Source organism: Gossypium arboreum, chromosome 5 (assembly GCF_025698485.1).
Source record: "Gossypium arboreum isolate Shixiya-1 chromosome 5, ASM2569848v2, whole genome shotgun sequence".
Classification (NCBI taxonomy): domain Eukaryota; kingdom Viridiplantae; phylum Streptophyta; class Magnoliopsida; order Malvales; family Malvaceae; genus Gossypium; species Gossypium arboreum.
Window position 1 is genome coordinate 58068031 of NC_069074.1, and position 17054 is coordinate 58085084.

Below are 17054 nucleotides of genomic sequence, written 5' to 3' on the forward strand. Positions count from 1 at the left end.
TCAAATTTGAATTTTATTTATTGTTCTTATAACTGCTAGTATTAGAACACGATTTTCCAAAGCAACTCATCGTTATTCAAAACATCACGTAACCGCAATTGTTTTTAAAGTAAGTTTCATAACTACCAAGATTTTTACAAAGTTGTTAAGAATGTTATTCAGCTGAGGTTTTCTAACAAGGTTTAAAAAGGGTATAAGTTTTTAATTATTAAGAAGGGTTTTTAATGGAAACATGATTTTCGAAAAATACTTCAATGTGACACGCCAAGTTCGAGCCAAACTTCCAGGCCGGGTTTGGGGTGTTACATATATACTTACCCATAATTCAAGCTTTTACATTACATACTTAAACCTATCACAAAACCGAATACACTATTCATAATTATATACATTTTCAATAGCATCACATAACATTTTTATCACATATCTCTCAGTCAATTTATCTTCATTTCCAAATAAGTAAACCACATTCACATACCTGATCACTTTAGCTCATTTAACACATTTGATTGCTTTTACCATTGCTCACATAAACTTTGCTAGGCATAAAGCCTAGTATAATACACCGGCACAGAACCTGCTAGGCAATAGGCCTTATATAATACACCAGCATAAAGCCTACTAGGCAATAAAGACCAATAATATAACACACCGGCATAAAGCTTGCTAGGCAATAAAGCCCGATATAATACACCAGCATAAAGCCTACTAGGTAATAAAGCCCGAATATCACTGATACAAAGTCGATCTTACACATAATTTGAATTTTAGAATTCCAAATCATTACTTAAGGTTCATACGAAGCTTTTCGTACATCATATCTTAATTGAATCAAACTTGTTCCCTAATCTCATACACATTTACACATTCGGCTATAGCTAACAAAAATTCATACAACTAAATTCAGCATATAAAGATTACATACATTCAAATTTAATGACCTTTATTGCTTATAGACTTACCTCGGATATCGACGAACAATGTAAATCGACTATTCAACTATTTTTGCTTTTCCCCGATCCAAGTCCAATTTCTTTTGTTCTTGATCTATACAACTTCAAATTAATCTCATTCAAACACAATTTCATTCAATTTAATCCAACAACATATAAATTGGAAAATTATCATTTTACCCCTGACATTTCACATTGTTCACAATTTAGTCCCTATTGCATAAAACACAAAATATGCAAAATCTTACAACAACATAGTTAGGCCAATTTTCCTTATACTCATACTAATCCATATATTTCATTTATTTCACATTTTATCCCCTCAATTTATTATTTTTGCAATTTAGTCCTAATAACTCAAAATCATCAAAAATTCCAATACAAAACATGTTAATCTAAAACATATCTTTCATATTTCATCATCAAACAAAAGAAATCACAAGCTCTCATCAATGACATAACTCAAAATATTCATCAAAATCAAAAATTCAAGCATGGGTCAGATAGTACTAGAAGCAACGATCTCAAAAATGTAAAAATTATCAAAAATCGAACAAAGACCGACCTTGAATCAAGCTTCCATAGTGCCAAAAGTTCAAAAGCTTTTAACCTCTTTTTCTTTCTTAATATTTTGCCAAAAAAATGAATAAAATGCATGTCTTTTAAATTTTTTTATTATAATACATAATATTTCATAATTTACTTTAATAACCTTTATAAATTAATATAACATCTTAATATTTGTTGTCTACTTTCGTCCATCCTATAATCAATTGGCCTAATTTCATTTTAAGGCCTTTATATTAAAAGAACAACAACAATTCGGAACTTACACAATTAGATAGTCAATTTTACATTTTACGCGATTAAGTCCTTTTTATTAAATCGGTACTCAAACGATAAAATTAAAACACAAAAAAATTTACACATATAAATTCACACATAATAAACACATAAAATAATTTTAAAATATTTTTCTGACTCAGATTTGTGGTCTCAAAACCACCGTTCTGATTAGGGTCTAAATCAGACTGTCACAGAATGCCACTTAGAATCCTTAATTTCAAAAGTCCCTCGGAAACTTTACAAGGTAAAAATAATTATACTATTCCTTCCAGGATATTTGGATGTATTTGTTATGTCTATGATTGGAAAGCAGACAAATTAGATCCACGAGCCCTTAAATGCATATTCATTGGGTATTCTCCAACACAAAAATGATTCAAGTGTTATCATCCTCCTTCACAACGAACTTTCATTAGTATAGATGTTACATTTAGAGAAACAGAGCCCTATTATGGTACAACTCAATCACCTCTTCTGGGGGAGAATAATGAAAGAGAAGAAGTGATACCAAGCTCAATAACTATTGAAAACCTTATTCCAAAAAACACCATTGTTCAAGGAGAAACTACTATTTACGGGGAGACTACTATTCCAAAAAACACCATTGTTAAAGGGGAAGCTACTACTCAGGGGGAGACTACTGTCAAGAAGGAGATTATTGGAGTTTAGACAAACCAGATTTAAAGAAGTATTCAAGAAGGCTTAGAATAGAAGAAGCCATCATGCAACCTACTATATGCCAAGAATCTTCCTCTTCTAGTGAGTTACCCCCTAATGATTTAAATAAACCTATTGCCCACAGAAAAAGTGTTAGATCCTGTTTAAACAACCTGTAACATCCTAAAGTTTAGCTTAAAAGTTTTGTGAAATTATTCCAAAGATGAGTAAATATCCTAATGCTTAAAAGGAAATAAAGAAGCATGAAAATTAGATCAATGTCCCAAGTTTGAATCCTTTCCCTTGTAAAATATCTTGATTTTGCAAAAATCCCTCATTTTCCCTTGCCCATACCTAGCAACCCTAAGTATAAATATCACTTTTATTTATTTTTTGCCCTTTAGCCATTTTCTTTTCACCCTTGTTGTTTGTCATCGGATGGTATCTCATCATGGTTTTTACAACTACGAGTGTCACGAGTCATTATGGAATTGCTATGAAAGAAAATTAACACTCACAAGAAAAAACTATATAAAGTAAACATCATCGTTAACTTTCAAAAAGAAAATAAATACTCAATGAGGGAAGATATCAATCTTGTAAGTTTTAAAGTCGTCTTAATAGCAACAGTTTCTGATTTATTAGGATCGTGCACTAACAAAAGCAATCCTAGGCACTAGGAGTCCAAGGAAGGGCTAAACACCAATGAAGCTTGTTGCATGGATGAAGGAATGTGAAACTTTGTAAATCCTACTAACACAAGAAACAAGAAAGTGTTAGAAATTGTAAAGGAACAATAAAGGCAAAAACAAAGGAAATCATACTGTTAAGAGTCAAAGAAATAGCATAAAACCTGAAAAACTACGGAGCGACTTGACAAACTTCGTTCAAGGTGGTCCCAATTTCCAAAAATAACAAAATTTAAACTGAAGCCTCCTCAAATAATGTAGATCTGATATGGAAAATTTCGATACAAAATTCAACCCATAGAAAATTTTTTATTTTTCTTTCCTTTTCATATTTTTCTATTTTTTCCCACTTTTTCAATCACTTTTTTTTAGGGAAATATTTTTTAATATTCTAATAGAGTTCCAAGAACCAGCATATAAAATTTTAGATCATCTGGAAAATGTTTACCCACTGAAAAATAATTTTTTCAAAATTTTTTTGGGTAAAAAATTTATTTTGAGGCTGTTTACTGGAAATTAGTTGATAAGAACACAAGTAATACCTAAAACACCTAAGAAATTGTAGCAAATGATATAGGTAGCAGATTAGGATTGAAAAGCTTTCAAGTTACAGATTTGACTTAAGGCGTTAGACCGACTTGAATGAAAAATTGTAGCCTTAATACCAAATGTATTTTTAGATTCTTGAACCTGAAAAAGAAATGAAGTGATTAGATTCAAGAAAGAAAATAAATACGATGAAAAAGATGATGGGTGGATGAAATTAAAGATGGATGATTGAATAGACGCCCTAAGAAGCCTTTTGAACAAGAGATCCAACAACTCCTTTCAATCAGTTTTAATATACCCTTCAAGAAAGAACTCTTGGTAAGTTGAAGCATGAAGACGATCCCCAACAATTTAAGAAGATTGTGCTGAACAACTTCTAAAACAGATAAGAAACAAATCTTGCAAAAACAAACTCAAAGAGTATTTCCTTATTAATCAAAAACTTACAGTGTGTTCTAAAGATGGTGGATAGCACTTCTTTTTATACTACAAGGAGGTTGGATAAAAGAGAAACAAATCTCTAAAATTGTGGAAGACAACTTGGCTTGACTAAGCTTATTAATTGAGCCTTAACAAATTGGGTCAAACTAAAACTGAAAAATAAACTAAGTCCTAAAGTGATCCAAATAGACTCTAGTTGAAATTTCAAGATGGGTTTATGGATGTCCCCATGAACTGATTTTACATGTTGGATCCATTTGTTGCAAGATTGGGCTCGTTTAAGCTTGTCAGTCTGATCCATTTTGTTCCAACTCCAAAATGTGGTTTCTTAGACCAAGATTCAGAATCTTGTTTTCTTTGAACTCTTGGATCTTCATATATGATGGAATTGGGCCAAGAAAGTGAATCTTGATCTTCTTTTTCCTTTGAATAAGTTTGTAGGGTTTTCATCACAAACTCTTGGACTACTACATTCAATCTAGACTTGATTTGCTTAGCTTTCAATTTTGTAATAGGGTCTTGAGGTAGAGTTAGCCCATCATGTCCATGCTCCCTTGATTGGGTCTTGATGCTCGCATCATGTATGTTAGAGGAAAACCTCATAAGGTTATTGGGAGATTCGCTCCCAATATAAGGTGTTTGATCTGGTGCCCTGAGTGTAATATTTTCGTCTAAATACACTTTTAATTTTTTTCAAACAGATTAAATTAACAAAATTATTCATGAACTACATTAATACTTTATATATTGTCCACACATGATTTTGCACGCAAAACAAAATGGAAGCAAATGTTACTCATTGGTTGTCTAACGTTTAACTAATACGAAAAGGTATTATATGGTCAAATCATAGTACGAAAAGACAGCTTGTATTAATAGACGAATCTAAACATGTCCATATTCATATAAATTTAATATGCTAATAACATGTATTGGGTAAATTTTAATATATTTTATATTCATAATGTATCCTATTATTTCATATTGGTCATATCATATAATTACATAGCATGTCCAAAACTATTAGATTTGTACATCTCTTGAGTTAGTTTAATTGGAAACTTCCAGTAGTTTAATTGGAAACTTGTAAGGGCAAAAATCATATTAAACTTGTTAAAGGGTTGAAGTATTCATTTAAATTTGAAAATTTTATTAAAATTTAAGAGAGATTAAATAAAATATTGAATTTAAAATATGAACTTGTGCAATAAAATTAAACCAATTTAGAATATAGGCCAAGCTCAAACTCAAATATTTAAAGTCCAATCTTAACCTAACTCAATGCTTTTAAATTTATAATATATTATCTTTTCATTTATTTCATGATGTAATTTGTTTTATATAAAATTAAATATATTGTATTATAATGCAAATATTAAAAAGTATAAAAATATTTAAGTTTAAAATTTTAATAAAAGAATGAGAATATATAATATTAGTAGAAAGTATATATAATTACTAAATATTAAATAAAAATTATTATATTTTAAAAATAAAAACATGGTCAAACATAAACAGTATTTGATTAACCATTTAGAGTTAATTTCATTAATATCCTTAAACTATGATCTCATTCTAAATTAGGTTACAAACTTTAAAACATTCTAATTATATCCTCAAAATATCGATGTTATAGGTCATTTTATTACTAAAATCGTTCATTTAACTAGGGTGAACAAAACTCTATTCGATTTGAAAATGTCGAAAAAAATATTTGAATTTCGAGTTAATTGAATCGAGTTATTTGAATTATTCGAGTTAACTCAATTAAGTAATTTGAGTTTAAATCAAGTTGAACTTTACAACTCAAATAATTCGAATAACATATTGGTATAAATACCCTTTTGGTCCTTATCAAATTTAAAAATGATCAAATTGATCTCTCTTAACAAAAATTACAAAAAAATTCAACATAATTTTCAAAAATTTAAAATATTTATAAAATTTCAAAATTTATATTTAAAAAAATTATAAAATTTCAAAAAATTTAAAATATATAATTAAAAATTAAACATTTTCTAGAATAATAATTTTGGGAATATAAATAGGCTAATTAATGATTCAAGTTTATCATACTAAAGTATTTTTTATTATTTTACTTTGAAAATTTTTAAATATATATGGTTTCAATTTATGTGCTTTAACATGGAATTAGCTATCTTGTAACAAGATTTAATTTAACATATTTAGTTTTTAATTTAACTTAAACAATTTCACTCGACTCGAATTTCATTTCACTTGAGTCATTTCGGAAAAATATCAAATCGAATTAAGATGGTAAAATAGGACTCGTCAACTCAAAATTTTTCACTCGATTTGATCGAACACTTACCCCTATATTTAGCTATTAAATGAGATGTCAAATCTTATGTTACAAAATTTAAAATGAATATTATAAAACCCTTGGTTCGAGGTTTTCTGAACTTTTATAGAAATTGTCGTTCACTCTCTCTTTTTGCGATTTTTACTTTATGTTTAATTTTTAAAGTTATGCGACATTATTTTATTCTAAGTTAAATCACATTTGGGGCCTGAATTTTTTATTAGTCCAAGTTAGGCCCTAAACTTGACAATTATTTCCACATTGAGGCTTGAACTTTTTTTAGTCCAGGTTAGGCGTTGAACTTGACAATTGTTCTTACATTAAGGCTTGAATTGTTTTTTTGTCCAAGTTATTCCTTGAAAACCAAGTTAAGCATTCAATGTGAGAACAATTGTAAGTTCAAGGAGTAGCTTGGACAAAAAAAAGTTCAAGCTCCAATATGAGAACAATTTGCCTAGTATAAGCGCCAATGTGGAAATAATTGCCAAGTTCAAAATTTAACTTAGACAAAAAAAAATTTCAAACCTCAATATAGAAATGAGGATAAACTACAAAAATAGTCACTTTTGTTTGCAAATGTTACGTTTTAGTCACTTATGTTATCGTTTTGTTACGAAGTGGTCACTCTACCGTTAAGCTCTATTATCTCCCTAACGACAGTTCTACATGGCAGTCCAAATAGGTTTTAAATGCCAACTTGGATGTCCAGTTGAGATGAAAATAGGTTTTTAATTAAATAAATTTAATTTGGACTACCACGTAAGACATCCAAGTTGGCATTTAAAACCCATTTGGACTGCCACGTAGGATTGTCGTTAAGGACGTAATAGAGCTTAACGGTAAAGTAAACACTTCGTAACAAAACAGTAACATAAGTGATTAAAACGTAACATTTCAAACATAAGTGACTAAAATGTAATCTAAGGAAAACAAAAGTGATTGTTTTTATAGTTTACCGTAGAAAAAATTACCAAGTTCTAACCCCAAGTAGTGATTTAACCCTTTTATTTTCTTACAATTTTCATGTTAAATTATGTTACATAAGATTTTACATATTATTTAATGTTTTCAAAATGAAATAATTGATATAACATCAATAATTTAGAGATGTAATTAAAACAATTAAAGTTTAAAGACTAATTTAGAATAAAAGTAATAGTTTAGGAATTTTTATGTAATTAGTTCAACCAATTACAAATATAAATATTCTTGCGCGAAATTTTAAACTCACATTTTGAGCAAAGTCAAGGTTGAACTATATGTAAACAAAATAGGATTGATACCATGTATTAAAACTAGGGGTGAACAAAATTCAATTTGATTCGAAAAATCAAAAAAAATTAAAATTTCGAGTTATTCGAATTATTCAAGTCAACTCGAATAAGAAATTTCAGATTTCGAGTTCGAGTCGAGTTGAATTTTTTCAACTAACAGATTAATATAAATACCCTTTTAGTCCTTATCAATTTTTAAAATGAGCAAATTAGTCTCTCTTAACAAAAATTACAAAATAATCAAAATAATTTTCAAAATTGAAAATAATTTTAAAATTCAAAATATTTATAAAAATTCCAAAATTTGTATTTTTAAAAATTAAAATTTTTTTAAAAAATCAAAATATATAAAAAGTTAAAATTTTAAAATTTTAAAAATTTTATAAAATAATAATTTTAAATTCTAAATATCCGTTAATGATTCAAGTTCATCATACTAAAATATCTTTATTATTATTATGCTTTAAAAAGGTTTCAAATTTACACGCTCTAACATGGGAATAGCTATATTGTAACAAGATTTTAATTTGACATTATTATTATTTTTAATTTAATTCAAACAATTTCATTCGATTCAACCAAACACTCACACTTAATTTGAATTATTCGAAAATTCAATTAAGAAAAGGTCAAACTACGTCGTTTTAATAAATGTTTACCTAGTAGTCTTACTTTCCTTCCCGAATTGCCCGATTTTCCCTTTTTCTTTTACTCAAAATTAATCTAAAAGCTTGTACTTCGTCTACTAGTTAAATAATCGGCCCATGTCAATGCAACATTAAGTATAAATAATAAGATTCGTTAACTCGACTTGACTCGACTCGAAATTTTTTAACTCGATTAAAAACAAAATTCAAATTGAATTTGATTGCTAAAATAGAATTCGTCAACTCGACTAACTCGAAATTTTTTGACTTGATTTGACTCGACTCGACTCGATCGAATACTCACCCCTAATTAAAACGAACCGAACCCAACTCAACTGATTAACACCTAAAAGCCAAACTTAAAAGAGCATTTTAATAATAAGAAAAAAGTTATTTAGAATTAATTATGAAAAATAAATATTAATATAAAATGATGTTTTAAACAATAATAAAAGCTTTTGGACCAAGTCATGCCTGATCCTCCGAATAAAAAAATTGATCAACCTAGACTTTGATTTTAAAAAAGAAACTTTAAAGCCCATCAAACGATGGGCAAGGGGGCAGGGCCCTTTGGATTTCACTAAGGCTCCAATGAGTTGAAAGTGCAAAGAAAAAATAATTTGAACTACACACCAAGTGTTTCATTGGTAGAAACTAAAGCAATGGAATAGCTACATTTCCATGTCTCAACACACAAATTTAGAATATTCACCATCCCTTTTCTTGTCACATTATTAGGACTTGACCACACCTTATTTCCGGCTATTTCTGATGCTATATATGTTGAAAAAATTGATCGAATCAAAATAGATAATATCTTGAAGTTCAGAAACTTAACACGGTCTTTCGACAGGTCAAACTAATCAGCCCCTCCTATAAACCAAAAACATTTTGGTCAACACATATTTGACAAGCAGTTCCTCAATAACATGATTTCAATAATTCAAAAATTGCCAAGGAATGAAAAAGCCTTTTGTTAAACATAGAAAAGTAAAATGCCAAATACAATATAAAACTACTATCAACAAGACTCTCGTGGGGATGATATAGCTAAGGTAAGATGGTTCTTTTGGTAACTATACAGAGAGAGTTTTACAGGGTTAGATCATCTTAATTGCATTATCCTAAATCATTCAGTTCTATACCTTTTTTAATCTAGTTCGACTCATTACCTGATGTGACCTCCTCTTCCAGTTCAAATGCATCAACCTCCGCAAAGTACGCTCTTTATTTGTTGATGAAATCTTGGGGCAAGTCATGCTTAGAAGCATTTATCTCAGCCTTGTCTCGGTGTTGCTTCTGTGGAGACATTGCAAACCAATAAGCTTAGTTCAAGACATATTAGTCACATTATCTTTAAGGATGCATCTGCTTAAGTAGGAAAAAAAAAAGCTTATAAGGGACAATCGCAAGTGATATGAGTTAATGCAAAAGCAAGCATCAAAACATAATAATTAATACTGATAATTTAATGTTGTTTGTGCAGAGTAAAGTTGCAGGATATGGCTGATTTGCTTACTGAAAGATGCTTCAGCCAGATTTAGGTTAAATTCCACTCTATAGCTCTGTGAGAAAACCAAGACTGGTCTAAATGCCTTGAAGTATTGCCTCAAATCTTGTAGAAATAGATGACAAGTTTACATAGCATAGACCAAGTAAATTTAGATCAGATTACCGGATTCTATAAATGAAAATCTGAATTATTTTAAAGATACAAAATTTTTAAAATTGTCTTAATGAAGACCAAGTAATCCCAAACCAAATATCAGTAGCGCAATTTCCATTCAACACAAATCAAATGAAAATATTAGAAGTTTTAAGTGAGCCTTTTTATGTGGCATTGGACATGATTTGGAGATACCAATATCACCATCTCCATCCTTTTTCCCATATTAAAGAGAAGGAGAAGCATCGCTAAGTAAGGACTCATTATAATCTGAGAAAACAGTAAACAACAGATATATTCTAAATTAATGAAACACGGAACAAGTAGAGTGATTAATATTGACGGCAGATAGTAAGAATAAAAAAAAGCATAAAGAAGACTAAACATCTGAATATACAAGACTGAATTGTTCAATACCTAAATATGACATACTACAATTCAAGGAAAAGCCACTTTTATGTCCCAAACTTTGCGGTGAAAAGCCACTTTCTGAGTTGTGAAAGAAACTCGGATCAGAAAGTATCATGACTTAACTGGAAACAGATGTTAAAAACATGACAAAACACAGAAATCTAAAACAAAATTCTTAAGAGGGAACAACAGTCTTTTAGTCTCATTACACTTGTCTCCTTCAAGACTCAATTACGCAGGAGAAGTGGAGGATATATGAATGAAAATGAATACAAAAAGACCATTGTAATCAATTTAACAGTTACTTCAGGCTGTTTTCTTTCTACTATCTAATATCCGAATATATGGCCAAGGTATCAAATGAACTATTTGGTACATTTTATTGATCAAAATTTTGGAGTCATAATCTTACAGCGGTTGCCTGAAAGCTAACCACAATCAAAAGATCAAGATCACTTCCAACATCTATTTAATACTTTATAATTACATACTAGTGACAACGTTACAACAATGAAATCCCATTTCACTGCATCAATGTCCAACATACCATGCACATTTTGAGTATCCTTTGCCTTCTAAAGTCATCAAAGACTAAAATTTATCCAAAGACCAAGTATCAAACCAACAATAAATACAGAAACTTATCAAAAGAAAACCACCTTAAGTAGGGAGTCCTCGTTTCAAAAATGCTACTCAAAGGCTCCACAACTTCCTTCCTTTTACTCTTCTTTTTCTCAGCAGTGTGTCTCCTGTAAACTGTACGAGGCTCAAAATCTGCACAATCACAAATACATAAGATCAAAGCTATAATGTAAAATCCGTTCGGCCCAAAATAAATGCACAATCCAGAAAACTAGGGACAAAAAAGAGGTTGAGAAGACAGTTCCACATCATAGAATGCATTTCATATATAATTTCTAAAATTGAGCACTTCCATAGATCAGTAACATTAATCGAATTTACAGAGAGTCCAGATAACTTCACATAATTCCACAGCACAGAATGCATTTTAACTAAAATATCTATAGATTTATCTTAGAAGAAAATCTATATAGCTCAAACTGAACCAACAAAGTTCTATTGTCCCAAAATGTTATCAATTCACTAGCATTAAAACAAAAAAAACATTCTCCAGAACCCAAAAACCCAAATTCAAGAAGTAAAAACCCTAGACAATCCATAAACCCAAAGATCAAATCCCACTTTAAAAAATCCAACCAAAACCCAGAAATAATCGAGACCCATCAAGATTACCCGAAAAGGAAGGTGTTTTTGACGGCGGAGACGGCTTGGAGCTGGGATTTGCCTTGTCACTCGGACAATTTTCATTTTCCTTCTTCTTGTCATTGTTATCATTATTTATATTTTTGGTGGAGTCAGTGGCAGTAAGCTTAGAGGTGCGCTTAAAGCTAGTATTGGGGTTGCTAGGAGGGGTTTAAGATCCGAAGGGCGCGAAGATTTTATTTGGGTTTTGATAGAAGCAGAGGAGGATTGTGAAGAAGAAAGAGCGGATGGGATTGTATTGGTGAGATCAGTAAGGGGTTTCCTTTTGCTGGCTTTTCTTCTTGGTTTTGTTGTTGTTGATTTTGTTTCGTCCATGTTTAATGGGATTTGCAGAGAATTCTAAGCTTCAGTTTCTTTTTCTAGTAGGATGGAGTGGGGTTAGCGGGAAATTTCTGTTTTTTGTTTTTTTAGTTGGGCCATGATAATGCTATGAAACATCAATCAAATCTTTTAATGAACAGTGTTTGGTAATTGGGTTTTCAATTTATTGGCTTATGTTGGTTTATTTATTGGTTAAGAATTTTGACATCCACTCAAGCTCTCTCTTTAATTTTACTAGCCGACAGAGCAAACGAGAGCCTACCATAGCAAGTTAGACAACTCGCATTTATCAGAAATTCAGTCACAGAAAGATCGAAAATCAAATATTGATCTCTTAAACCTACATAAAGAGAGTATTTTTAGATTGAATTTCAAGGGAAGAGTAAAGGAAAAGTATACTCTGGGTTAGTTTCAATGAAACATAATATCTGCTAGGATATTTCCTCAAATCAGTATTGCATTTATATTTCTTCAGGAAAAAGGCAGAAGACAATCTGAACTAGCCTGGAATTGGTGAACTCTTTAACATATTTAAAAGTTAATTAGTTAGAAATGTACCCTAGGGGATCTTTAATAGTTAAAATGAAACCCGATATGGAATCTTGACCAAACATGTAAAGAACGGGGGAAGGGCTGCCATTCTATGTAATTTCCAGGCCAAAATAACATTATGACTAAGATTTCATATCATCTATGCAGTTTATTTCTCATTTATTCCTCAATTTGCCAATGGAAAACAAATAGCAGTAGCTACTCAAATTTAAAGAACTAAGAGGGTTGCTTTGGAATCTGATTCATTGAGACAAATTTGTTGTCCTTTCAACACAAGGAAATGGAATGCCAAAAATGAAATTAGAAACCAAATTTATCAAAGTACCATAGCAGTACTACAGTAATAGTTCGATGAAACTTCATGAATTAGAAACAAGTAAAATAAAAAAATATATGAACAAATGAAAATATATCATCAAGATCAAACAGACCCAGCGTAGCCGCCCCCACGTAGACAAAAAACAACTGGTCCTTCTGTTCCTGCCATATATAAATGAAAGATCTAACATGATAAAGCATATTAGAAGTAAATAGGTATTGAAAATGGAAGTAAATAGGTATTGAACTGCCAAAACAAATAACACTAACATCATTTGAGTCTGGTATGCAGACATCTTCCTCTCGATCAAAAAAGCTAGACCAATCTAAAGGTGAGTATTTCTACGAACTAAAAAAATGATTATTAAAAAAATCTAAAGCATAAAAATAACATAGAAAACATAAATTCAAACAAAAAGTTCAGAACAAAATCTAGCAAAAATAGTTCATCTCTCCCAACTCAAATTAAGAAGAGAATATGAGTGCCGTCTAGAAGACCACACAGAAAGGATAATGATTAAGGGAATATTGAATGTCAATGTTCTGGTCCTTACTTATATAAATGTGTTGTCTACTTTGTTTAGGACAGTCTCACATATAAAATTCAGATGAGAAGCATCCGGAAGAGGAATAGGAGGGTAGGGGAACACAGAGAAGGGAAGATCTCTTGCTTTGAATCTGCTTTTTCTAGAACTTGACACATCCAATTGGAGAAGCCCTTCACATTCCATCCAAAAATTCAATAAAATGAGAAAGTATTGCAGTCAGTAAGATTTCCGACTAAAGAAGCTGAACTCATTAGCAATAAATACCATGTAGCAGTAATCAAAAGCACAACTTCTGTTCGAGAAAGGTAGATGCAAAGTAAATCCATCAATATATAATTTAACCCCAAACATGTCTGTCAATCCATCAATATATAACTTAACCCCAAACATGTCTGTCACGAACAAATGAATGAAAATGTTTTTCTCTTCACCTAATAACCGAACAAGAAATGGCATGCATCGAACATGAGTGCATCCATAACGTTGTTGAACAAAGAGATCGTCAACAATGTCTCCCCCCCTCTCATTCTTGGCCTGTCAAAGGCAATTATGTGCTTTTTTTATATCACAATATATTTAACAATTAGGAAACATGATGACAAATAGCACACCAACAAATATCAACTACCTGAATGTGAGCCCCTGACCTAGTCTGCACTCCTCTGATAGTCTCCCCACCTTTACCAATGATTAAACCAACCTGAAACAGGAAAGATAAATTACACGAAATCATGAAGGCCAAAGCAAGCTTGAACAGACATAAGTACCTCTGTACCTGTAGTAGCAGGTACCTATAGGGAAAAAGAAAGAAAAGGGAATAACCTTCTCATTAGGAACTTGAATCTCAATATGATCAGCATCCCCAGCAGCCTGTGTGGTAGCAAGGCCCCTAGCTACAAGGGAAGGGGAACCCCCAGCATCAGCCTGAAACAAACACAAAAGTTAAGCTAATGACAAAGCAACCAAAATAAAGCCAGCAAATAAGCGGGATGTATTAAGAAAAGGGTAAATAATGAAAGCATGGGGGGAGATATGAGGAAGAAGTTCTAGAAACAGCATACAACCTCTACTATGACAGCATTTACAAGCTTCTCGCCCTTGATTATGCTATTCAAAGTCCCTATTATTTCTAAAGGCCTTGTTGGGGCAACTCAATCAGCATCCGCATCCCTTGTAATTTGAATTTTTGCTGCAGACTTGTATTGCAGGTACCTTATAGCATCCCCTGCCTTTCCTATGAGAACACCAACCTGCAGAAAGCATTGCTTGGATGAGAAGACATGATTAGGCAAGTTTGTATGAGGAAAATGGTGAAGGTCACAAACATTGAACAAAAATAATGTAGGAAACACATTCAAGGTTGTCACTCATAAAGATGAGATCCTTGTAATTAGAAGACGTGAGTTAACGGACGGCATCCAGGTTAAGAGAGGCAGAGAAGAAAAATAGTACGAAACATTAATGGAAAGAATTTAAAATGGGCCCCAGTTTTCTAAGTTAGAATGGGCATGGGTTTATATATACATTACAGTATAAAAAAAGATCAGTTTTGCAGTTTGTTCATGCATCTAAAGCAAAATAAACTGGGTTTGTAGCTAGTTCGGCTGCCCTTTTGATAGGAAAGACTGTCACAAGAAGAAATGTGATAACAATGAATAGATTAGTCTACTAATGCAGACGCTATCTGTCTACATATATGATGCCATCCACTTTGATGTCCGGAACTGTAGGTATGACACAAGAAAGAAAGATGGATGTTCTTGTGGTAGGAATGGGACAGTTGCACTAAGGAAGAGAGATGAGGATCTGATTAAGGTGATAGGGACAAGGTTCCAAACTTGCCTTATCCCCAGATAGGACGCAATCTAGGACATTACTATATGAATGAGACTTCATCCTTAACACAATCTAAATTCTTAAAATACTCTTCATTCCAATTGAGACAGCTAAAAATATTAGCATACCTTAGCATTAGGAACCTCAATTCTGCAAGTAATAGTTGAACCATCATCAACTTCCTGTTGAGGAACCTCATCAGAAGGTTGCTTACTCTCCTCGTTAGTAGGCAGTTCCTGGCTACCATCTGCCTCAAAATTCTCAACTTTATCCGGTTCCTGACCATCATCTGCCTCAAATTTCTCATCTTTACCTAACTCAGCATCAGTAGTCGCATGATTATCAGTAGATTGTTGCTCAGTTTCCTCTGTTGTTCCTTCAACTTGTTGATGTTTTACTGTTGCTTGAGCAGTACCATCCTCTGCTTGTTTGGTAACCTCATTTTGCAGCAAAGCCTCCTTTTGCTCCTTCACAGGTTCATCCGACTGCTCAGCTTTGAACCCATTCTCACTAGCTATAATGAAAAACAATCATAGAATTAGAATAACCAAAATAAGTAAAGCAATAAGCAATTAGAAGAGATAAAACAGTCGTAATCCAAGACTGGCTATTTCTTCTTTCTTTCCGGACAAACTTTTAAACCCGGAAGCAAATATCAAATTTCATATATTAAAATTAAATTTAAAATTTCCATGATTTATATTACTTTATTTCTAGATAAAAGAAATATGTTTGAAACTGTGCTGCATCTTAACCATATCTACTTTCAAAATATTTGCTCTGCTTCTAGCAATTATTGAACAAGTAAAAAAGCAAATGACAAAAAGAAATATTACTAAAAGTGGCAACGAAATGGAGCCTTAATCTTCTCACTACACATTCACATAGCACAATATTTTATATGAACCCTTGGAAAACAACATTCCCAAAGCTAACTATTAGAGTGTAAGACTCTAGGTCCATTAAATCCAAGGGGAAAATCCCATACTTTCAGTGTGACTATGTGAGATCCAAGCCCAATACCGTGCAAATTGGCAGATAACGTAAATTCAGTCACTAAAAAACTTCTGAATATCGTCAGTGTTCCTAACAAGCTGTTTTATCAAATAGAAAGATTCCACTAAACTCAAAGCCATAAACGCAAGTAATAACAAGGAAACCCTAGAATTAATATTCAACGCATAAATTCCATCCCACAAGTTGCACATTAGAAGATCCTAAACTAAAACCAGAAGACAATTTTCATTACCCAAGCCATCGGTTTTCTCGTGGACGAGCCTAGGTCGCTTAGCCTAAGACGAATCAAATGTCGTTGCATTAGGGTAGGCCCGGCCCAGGGTTGTTTGACAGTCTAGTCGCCCGGAGTCTAAGGCTGGAAAGGGGAAAAAAATATATTTTTTCAACTTTTAATATAAGAAATAAAATTTAAAATTAAAATAAACTAATTAAATATCTATAACTTTCAATTTTTCATCATAAATACTTTATTTGCTAGAATAAAAAAAAATCAAACTCAAAATGACTCCTTCTTGCTGAAATTGGGGTTTAACCTACTTACGAATAGGCATGCATTATAGGCTAGAGTTTTTCGATCTAAGTATAAGCTTACGGATGAGGTTCCTCTTGATATTTCGAGAAGTCAGTGTTTATTTGTTTGGCTATCTCTCACGAAAATCTGGCCACTTTTATGTTAAAACATTGGATGGTCAGTGGGTGATGGAACTCTTATTAAATTTGGA

General features: G+C 31.7%; 1 long non-coding RNA gene across 12 annotated transcripts; it reads right to left on the reverse strand.

Moving 5' to 3' along the window:
- Nucleotides 1-8889: 8889 nt before the first annotated feature.
- On the reverse strand, nt 8890-16700 carry LOC108467317 (uncharacterized). Of its 12 annotated transcripts, none has more exons than XR_008283252.1 (10): nt 15444-16008; nt 14544-14729; nt 14302-14403; nt 14108-14179; nt 13486-14013; nt 13202-13280; nt 11711-13093; nt 11116-11230; nt 9552-9678; nt 8890-9252 (listed from the first exon to the last, which is right to left on the reverse strand). It is a non-coding gene; the product is annotated as an uncharacterized LOC108467317 (long non-coding RNA). The 12 variants fall into 12 exon arrangements; XR_008283256.1 differs by lacking the exon at nt 8890-9252 and adding an exon at nt 16565-16700 and having other exon boundaries at nt 9297-9678; nt 15444-15829; XR_008283249.1 differs by lacking the exon at nt 8890-9252 and adding an exon at nt 16152-16332 and having other exon boundaries at nt 9297-9678; nt 15444-15829.
- Between the last annotated feature and the right edge of the window lie 354 nt (nt 16701-17054).